An 8,890-nucleotide genomic window follows, 5' to 3' on the forward strand; every position below is an offset into this window, starting at 1 on the left:
GGCAATACCATGTGCACTGCAGGTGTGCATAACATGTGCAGAGAGACTTAAGGTGCATACACACTGGGCGTTTTTGCCCAGCGTGTATGCAAATCGATGATCGCTGACATCGCTTGGCTGAAAAGCGCTCAGTGCATACACACTGAGCGCTTTCCCCCCCTGCCCAGCGATATCAGCAGGGGGTGAGCGGCTTTCCATAGCAGGATGCTATGGAAAGCCGCTCACCCCGCCGTTCATCTACTGGTAATACCAGTAGATGAATGGCGGCCGCCAGCGATGAAGCGGGAGCGCACATCAGCGCTCATCGCTGGGGCATACACACTGGGCGGCTTTGAGCTGAAAGCAGCTCCACACACCAAAAGTGAGCTGCTTTCAGCTCAAAATCGCCCAGTGTGTATGGGCCTATAGATTTGGGTGAGTTATTTTGTTTCTGTGCAGGGTAAATACTGGTTGCTTTATTTTTACACTGCAATTTAGATTTCAGTTTGAACACACCCCACCCAAATCTAACTCTCTCTGCACTTGTTATATCTGCCCCCCCTGCAGTGCACATGGTTTTGCCCAACTGCTAACAAATTTGCTGCTGCGATCAACTCTGAATTACCTCCCATATTACAGTATTTACAGGCTTAGGTGGTATCCAAGAAAGTTGTGACATTTTTAAAAATTATGAGTTATATAATGATTCGTAAGAGAATGGACTGGCTCCCTCAGACTCACAAAGGAGTAGCTTAATCTCCCACATATTGTTAGGGTCTCCTGCCCTGTGCTGCCACGTCGTCATGGCAACCGGGAGACAAGTGCTAGTGGAGTAACCTGAGCGCAGCTGATACTCCGGTTCGGGTCTTTTGCTGTGCAGTGGTTATAGGCTCTGTGCACGGCAGGGGATCCGGTGCTGGTTTTTGTGCTCACAGTCTGTGAGGTCTGAGTGGGGCGTGGACAGCACCTGCTTTATAAGGCCTCTTTTCAGGGTAAGCAGATGCTGCTGAATCTTTGTTGGTTAGTCAGATCATGAAAGTTAGCCAGTACTGTGTAGCTTTGTATTTGTTTGTTGCTTACTGCAAATAGGCCTGGGAATTTGGTATTACACTCTGCCAATCCAGACCTAGCAGTAAGACTGGAGTCAGTCGTTTAGCTTGCTGGGATTCGGTTACTACTCTGTGAACTTAGCAAGTTTGCGGCTGTATTCTAAGACTTGCCTGTCTAATCCTGTCTCACTGTGCTAGGTGTCAGGGGTCAGTTTAGTGGCAGTAAGCTAAAACCTGTGCACTGCAAGTGAGAATTAGGATTGTGGAGATTCTCCTTGTGTCTATCATTCCATCTCTGACCAAGGAGTTTACTGCCACACCCGTTGGTAACCCTTTAGGGTTTTGCTGTTGCCCTTAGCAACAGCATTTCGGGTTCTCTACGTATTAAAACACAACATCTTGCTTTTTCCATCTTAGCAGTTCTAATACAAGGGAGATACCCAGTTCCTTAGCCTCTGGGCTTCTCTGTTCACTTTGTGTGTATTTTGTTACCCTATCACCTTCTGTGTACGTTATGTCATATCCCCCAGTTTGTCTGTGAGTCCATCTGTTTTGCATAACAGTTCAAACACCAGTACATTCCTGCAGACACTGGAGTGCATAACAGTTCTGACACCAGTACTTTCCTGCTGGCACTGGTGTGCATAACATATTCAGCAGCCAAATACTCCTGTTGAAATTTTGTGGGAATATGGAGCATACCCCTCAAAATACGTTGCAACAGGTGGTGGATCAGGTGCAGGTCCTGACTCGACAATTTAATGATTTGTCCATTAAAATGCACACCTCCCAGGCTGCTGGCGGAGCTCCCGCAGCAGCAGCACCTGCAGGGGTTAAGGAGCCGAAAGTAAATCTCCCGGATCGTTTTTCTGGAGATCGCTCGCAGTTCTTTTGTTCAAGGAGAGCTGCAAGCTATACTTCCGGCTTAGGCCTCAGTCTTCTGGGTCGGAGATTCAGCGGGTGGGCATAGTGATTTCCTTGCTACAAGGAGACCCACAGGTCTGGGCATATGGGTTGCAGCCTGACTGTCCGTCGCTTAAAAGTGTTGATGCTTTTTTTACGGCACTGGGCATGTTGTATGATGACCCTGACAAGACGGCCTCAGCCGAGGCTCAGATTTCGATCCTTAAGCAAGGGCGAAGGCCAGTTGAGGTTTACTGTACGGAGTTTCGGAGGTTGGCCCATGATACCCAGTGGAATGACCCAGCCCTGAGACACCAGTACCGAAGAGGTCTTTCTAACCAGATAAAGGACCAACTGGTACAATATCCCTTGCCTGATAGCTTGGATCAGCTCATGCAGTTATCCATCCGGGTGGATAGACGGCTGAGAGAGCGTAGGCTTGAAAGGGAGACTGAGATTTCCTTCCTTCCCAAGGGAACCTCAGACTCTGAGGAATTTTCTGAGGAGCCTATGCAGATTGGCGCTACCCGCCTCTCCTCGCGTGAGAAGACGCGGAGGAGACAGCAGGGGTTGTGTTTGTACTGTGGGAATAAAGGTCATGTGGTAGTATCATGCCCAGAAAAGCCGGAAAACTTCAGGGCCTGAGGGTGATGGGAAATATCCTGTCAGGCCAGAAGTCAGAATTTCCCAAGAAGACTTTTATCATTCCGGTGACCTTGAAGATCCTCGGTCAAACTGTCAAGACTGAGGCCTTTGTGGACAGTGGGGCCGACGGGGTTTTTATGGACCGCCAATTCGCCCTGAAACACTCTGTTCCCTTAGTACCCTTGGCATCGGAAATTGAGATTTGTGGGTTAAACGGGGAACCATTATCCCAAGGTAAAATTACCTCTTGCACTAGCCAGATTTCTTTGTTTATTGGAGCCACACACTCTGAAAAATTGTCCTTTTATGTGACTGTCTGTACTTTTGCCCCATTGGTGTTGGGGTTACCCTGGTTAAGGGCCCACAATCCTCAATTTGACTGGGTCTCTGGGGAGATTCTTAGTTGGGGTACTGATTGTTTCAGGAGTTGCTTGAGCCTTCCAGTCAGGCTCTCGCAGCTAAGTTTGCCAGGATTGCCAGGGTGTTATGCAGATTTTGCGGACGTGTTCTCCAAAAAGGTTGCAGAGGTACTACCTCCCCATCGCCCCTATGACTGTGCCATTGATTTGTTGCCAAATGCTAAGCTTCCCAAGAGCAGGTTGTACTCCCTGTCACGTCCTGAGACTCAGGCTATGGCAGAGTACATTCAGGAGAACTTGGCTAAGGGATTTATCAGACCTTCACAGTCTCCAGTTGGGTCGGGGTTCTTCTTCGTGGGTAAAAAGGACGGTTCGTTGCGACCCTGCATCGACTTCAGGGAATTGAACCGTATCACGATTAAAAACTCATACCCACTGCCTCTCATTTCGGTCTTGTTTGACCAGCTTCGTACTGCCACCATTTTTTCTAAGATTGACCTACGCGGTGCGTACAATCTAATCCGAATAAGAGAGGGGGATGAATGGAAGACTGCCTTTAATACCCACTCAGGGCATTATGAATATTTGGTGATGCCTTTTGGGCTCTGTAATGCCCCGGCAGTCTTCCAGGATTTCATGAATGATGTGCTCAGGGAATATTTGGATAGATTCTTAGTTGTATACTTAGATGACATCCTAATCTTCTCCCATTCCCTGGAGGAACATCGGAAGCATGTACGCTTAGTCCTCCAGAAACTCAGAGACCACCGGCTTGGGGCGAAGCTGGAGAAGTGCGAATTTGAAGTTCAGCAAATCGCATTTCTAGGATATATTATCTCCCCAGAAGGTTTCCAAATGGAGGGTTCCAAGGTACAGGCAGTCCTGGATTGGGTGCAGCCCACTAGTTTGAAGGCGCTTCAGCGTTTCCTGGGCTTTGCGAATTTTTATAGACGATTTATCGCTGGATTTTCGTCTATAGTGGCGCCCTTGGTGGCACTCACTAAGAAAGGGGCGGATGTTGCTCACTGGTCTTGTGAGGCTAAAGCGGCTTTTGCCCGTCTCAAAAGGGCATTTGTTTCGGCCAAGGTGCTGCGACACCCAGATCCAGAGCGTCCTTTTGTGGTGGAGGTGGATGCCTCTGAGATGGGTATTGGGGCAGTGCTTTCTCAGATGGGAGTGTCTGATAATCGCCTTCATCCCTGTGCTTACTTTTCCCGTAAATTTTCGCCTGCCGAGATGAATTATGACGTGGGTAACCGGGAATTGTTGGCTATTAAGGATGCACTCGAGGAGTGGAGACACTGGCTTGAGGGGGCTAAGTTTGTGGTCTCAATTCTCACTGACCATAAGAATCTGGCATATTTAGAGTCAGCGAAGCGTCTCAATGCCAGGCAGGCACGATGGGCTTTGTTTTTTGCTCGCTTTAATTTTTTGATAACATATCGCCCTGGGTCAAAAAACATCAAGGCTGATGCGCTCTCGCGGAGTTTTGCTCCAATCCAGGAGACCACCGAGGAGCCGTTGCCCATTGTTTCCCCATCATGTATTAAAGTGGGCATTACCCAGGACCTCTTATCATTAGTCCTTAGAGCACAGGAGCAGGCTCCTCCAGACCTTCCGGTAGGTCTTTTGTTTGTGCCTCCTAGGTTAAGACAGCGAGTGTTCCTGGAATTCCATGCCAAGAAGTCGGCAGGTCACCCGGGTATTGCCAGAACTCGGGAGTTGCTATCTAGGGCGGTGTGGTGGCCCTCGGTGGCTAAGGATGTGGATCAGTGGGTTCGGGCATGTGACATCTGTGCCCGAAATAAGACTCCTAGAGGGGTTCCTGTTGGCCCATTACATCCACTCTCTATCCCATCTAAGCCATGGACCCACATTTCAATGGATTTTGTGGTGGACTTGCCCAAATCCTCGGGGATGACAGCCATCTGGGTTGTCGTTGACAGGTTTTCGAAGATGGCGCACTTCGTTCCACTGGTTGGGCTGCCATCAGCCAGACGCCTGTCTGAATTATTTATGCTGCATGTTGTGCGTCTCCACGGGTTGCCACTTGATGTGGTCTCTGACCGCGGATCCCAGTTTGTGGCCAAATTCTGGAGGGCATTTTGTTCCGATCTCCAGATTTCTGTCAGCTTGTCGTCAGGCTACCATCCGCAGTCTAATGGGCAGACTGAAAGGGTGAACCAGTCCTTGGAGCAGTTCCTCAGGTGTTATGTCTCCAAGTGTCAGACTGACTGGGTTGCTCATCTGTCCATGGCGGAGTTTGCCTATAACAACGAGGCTCACTCTGCTACAGGGATCTCTCCCTTCCTTTGTGTGCATGGGCATCATCCTAAGGCCAATTCTTTTGACCCCCTGGACTCCACGCCTGGTGGTTCCTCTGTGGTTTCGGTCCTTAGAGGTATTTGGCGGAAAGTGAAGAAAGCCCTTGTGTCTGTGTCATTAGTGACCAAAAGGGTTTTTGATAAGCGGAAAAGACCCTGCAGCTTCAAATTAGGAGACTTCGTCTGGTTGTCTACCAAGAATTTGAAGTTGAGACAGCCATCTCATAAGTTAGGGCCCCGGTTCATCGGCCCTTATAAGATCACCAGGGTTATCAATCCGGTGGCATTTCAGTTAGATCTGCCCCGTTCTTTGGGTATCAATAAAACATTTCATTGTTCCCTTTTAAAACGGGCGATTAGTAATCCTTCTTCCAGTGGAAGACCTTCCCCTCTTCTGATACGTGGCCAGAGGGAGTTTGTTGTTGAAAGGATTCTTGACTCCAAGGTGGTTCGGGGTCGGCTGTCATTTTTGGTGCACTGGAAGGGGTATGGCCCGGAGGAGCGGTCGTGGGTGCGCAGTTGTGATCTTCATGCCCCCAGACTGATACGCTCTTTCTTCTCGCAGTTCCCCGATAAACCCGGTGGTAGGGGTTCTTTGACCCCTCGTCAGAGGGGGGGTACTGTTAGGGTCTCCTGCCCTGTGCTGCCACGTCGTCATGGCAACCGGGAGACAAGTGCTTGTGGAGTAACCTGAGCGCAGCTGATACTCCGGTTCGGGTCTTTTGCTGTGCAGTGGTTATAGGCTCTGTGCACGGCAGGGGATCCGGTGCTGGTTTTTGTGCTCACAGTCTGTGAGGTCTGAGTGGGGCGTGGACAGCACCTGCTTTATAAGGCCTCTTTTCAGGGTAAGCAGATGCTGCTGAATCTTTGTTGGTTAGTCAGTTCATGAAAGTTAGCCAGTACTGTGTAGCTTTGTATTTGTTTGTTGCTTACTGCAAATAGGCCTGGGAATTTGGTATTACACTCTGCCAATCCAGACCTAGCAGTAAGACTGGAGTCAGTCGTTTAGCTTGCTGGGATTCGGTTACTACTCTGTGAACTTAGCAAGTTTGCGGCTGTATTCTAAGACTTGCCTGTCTAATCCTGTCTCACTGTGCTAGGTGTCAGGGGTCAGTTTAGTGGCAGTAAGCTAAAACCTGTGCACTGCAAGTGAGAATTAGGATTGTGGAGATTCTCCTTGTGTCTATCATTCCATCTCTGACCAAGGAGTTTACTGCCACACCCGTTGGTAACCCTTTAGGGTTTTGCTGTTGCCCTTAGCAACAGCATTTCGGGTTCTCTACGTATTAAAACACAACATCTTGCTTTTTCCATCTTAGCAGTTCTAATACAAGGGAGATACCCAGTTCCTTAGCCTCTGGGCTTCTCTGTTCACTTTGTGTGTATTTTGTTACCCTATCACCTTCTGTGTACGTTATGTCATATCCCCCAGTTTGTCTGTGAGTCCATCTGTTTTGCATAACAGTTCAAACACCAGTACATTCCTGCAGACACTGGAGTGCATAACAGTTCTGACACCAGTACTTTCCTGCTGGCACTGGTGTGCATAACACATATGTATACAAAACAGAATGACTTTGCTATCGGCGCTAACAATTATATGCTAGAAATCTATGCTTACTGTATCTAGCAAATAAAAGAATGGGGATTTTGCTCATATTTTGATCAAAACATTTACGCTTGCACAGCCCGTTCTACTTTAAGTAACTCCTCCGGAGGGAGGGGATGGGGTCTCCATTTCATTAGCCCCACCCCCCAAAATGACGGTAAAATGCTGCAAATCATGACTGTTGACATCATGACAACATTCCACTTAGACATGTTCTCTGCTATTCTCCATCAGTGGAAAACCCTTAAATGTCAACTGTTCTCCAGATTAAGCGAAGTATTAAAAACATAGTAAGGAAAGTGAAAAAGAATGAAGATAAGTGAATAAAGATTAAAAACAAGGCTGGTGTGTCGGATGTATTGTGTGCTATTACAGGTTGAGTCTCCCTTATCCAAAATGCTCGGGACCAGAGGTATTTTGGATATGGGATTTTTCCGTATTTTGGAATAATTGCATACCATAATGAGATATCATGGCGATGGGACCTAAATATAATCACAGAATGCATTTATGTTACATATACACCTTATACACACAGCCTGAAGGTCATTGTAGCCAATATTTTTTATAACTTTGTGCATTAAACAAAGTGTGTCTACATTCACACAATTCATTTATGTTTCATATACACCTTATACACACAGCCTGAAGGTCATTTAATACAATATTTTTAATAACTTTGTGTATTAAACAAAGTTTGTGTACATTGAGCCATCAAAAAACAAAGGTTTCACTATCTCACTCTCACTCAAAAAAGTCCGTATTTCGGAATATTCCGTATTTCGGAATATTTGGATATGGGATACTCAACCTGTATTATCAATTAATCCTAATATGTGTAGACCGTATTAATTCTCTCTATATTGCACTCAGATTAATTATTCATATCGAGAGAATTATGAGTGATCGACTCAAGTCAGGCTCTTATTAGGGTGTATCCCGGAAATACAGTCTAATATATTAATGTAATGATGGATGTAACGTTTAATATTTAATATCGCCTTCCAAATAACTTCAATGATAGGCAATTGCTGTATTTCAATGATTACCAGGACCTTACGAGATCATACCCTTAGGATATTACATACTAAACCTGCATCATTATATTGCTGACGACAAATACTAGTATTAAACCACTATAACTACATATGATATAAACTCCAGATCACTTCATGTGTCACCTAGAGTTCTAATACTGCCAGTTCCTCGTATTGTATAGGTACAGTTGCCGTAGTACTGCGGGCAATACAAGCTGTCTGACCCGCTGTATGATAGTTCTAATATGATAACTTGTGTAATACCACTTTTACACTCGCAGGAAAGTTCATTCCCGGGAATGTGTCCCGGTATATTTGCCGGGACACATTCCCGGGAATGACCCTTTCACATTAGCGGGCTGACCCGGCATATTGCCGGGTCAGTGACGTCACCGCCGAGTCTCCCAGAGGCGGTGCTTGGAGATAATCTTCTCCAAGCACCGCCTCCTCCTATGAAGAGAACGGGTGCCGGGTCGCCTTGACCCGGTATACCCGTTTACACTGGCAGCTTCCCGGGACGGTCCTGGGTTCAACCCTGCTTTTGACCTGGGATGAAATCCCGGGATGCTCGTCCCGGGAAATTGTCCCTGTACCCATTTACACTGAGAAGAATCCCGGGATGATGCGCGTTCACGTGCAATATCCCGGGATTTTTCTGCGAGTGTAAAAGGGGTATAATTGAGCCAACATTATTATATTATATAACCGCATATCAGGATAGTATTTTATTAATCATAGCCACTTAAACTGTAATGTATTCCAGTGTGGTCTGCAGCTATACTTAACACAGATATGATCAGATATTTCAGTTGCTAGGGCTTATAACGGCACCTTTATAATATCATACCGGACACTCTTATCACTGTGTTATAGTAGAACCTGCGGTTACACTGGATAGATCTTAAGCTAGAACTATTGTGGCCACTATAGTGTAGTTCAGAGTTCCGCACTGGATATAATGTACATTTTTAAATATCAGTACGTA

This window comes from Pseudophryne corroboree, chromosome 3, assembly GCF_028390025.1.
Source record: "Pseudophryne corroboree isolate aPseCor3 chromosome 3, aPseCor3.hap2, whole genome shotgun sequence".
Taxonomy (NCBI): Eukaryota; Metazoa; Chordata; class Amphibia; order Anura; family Myobatrachidae; genus Pseudophryne; species Pseudophryne corroboree.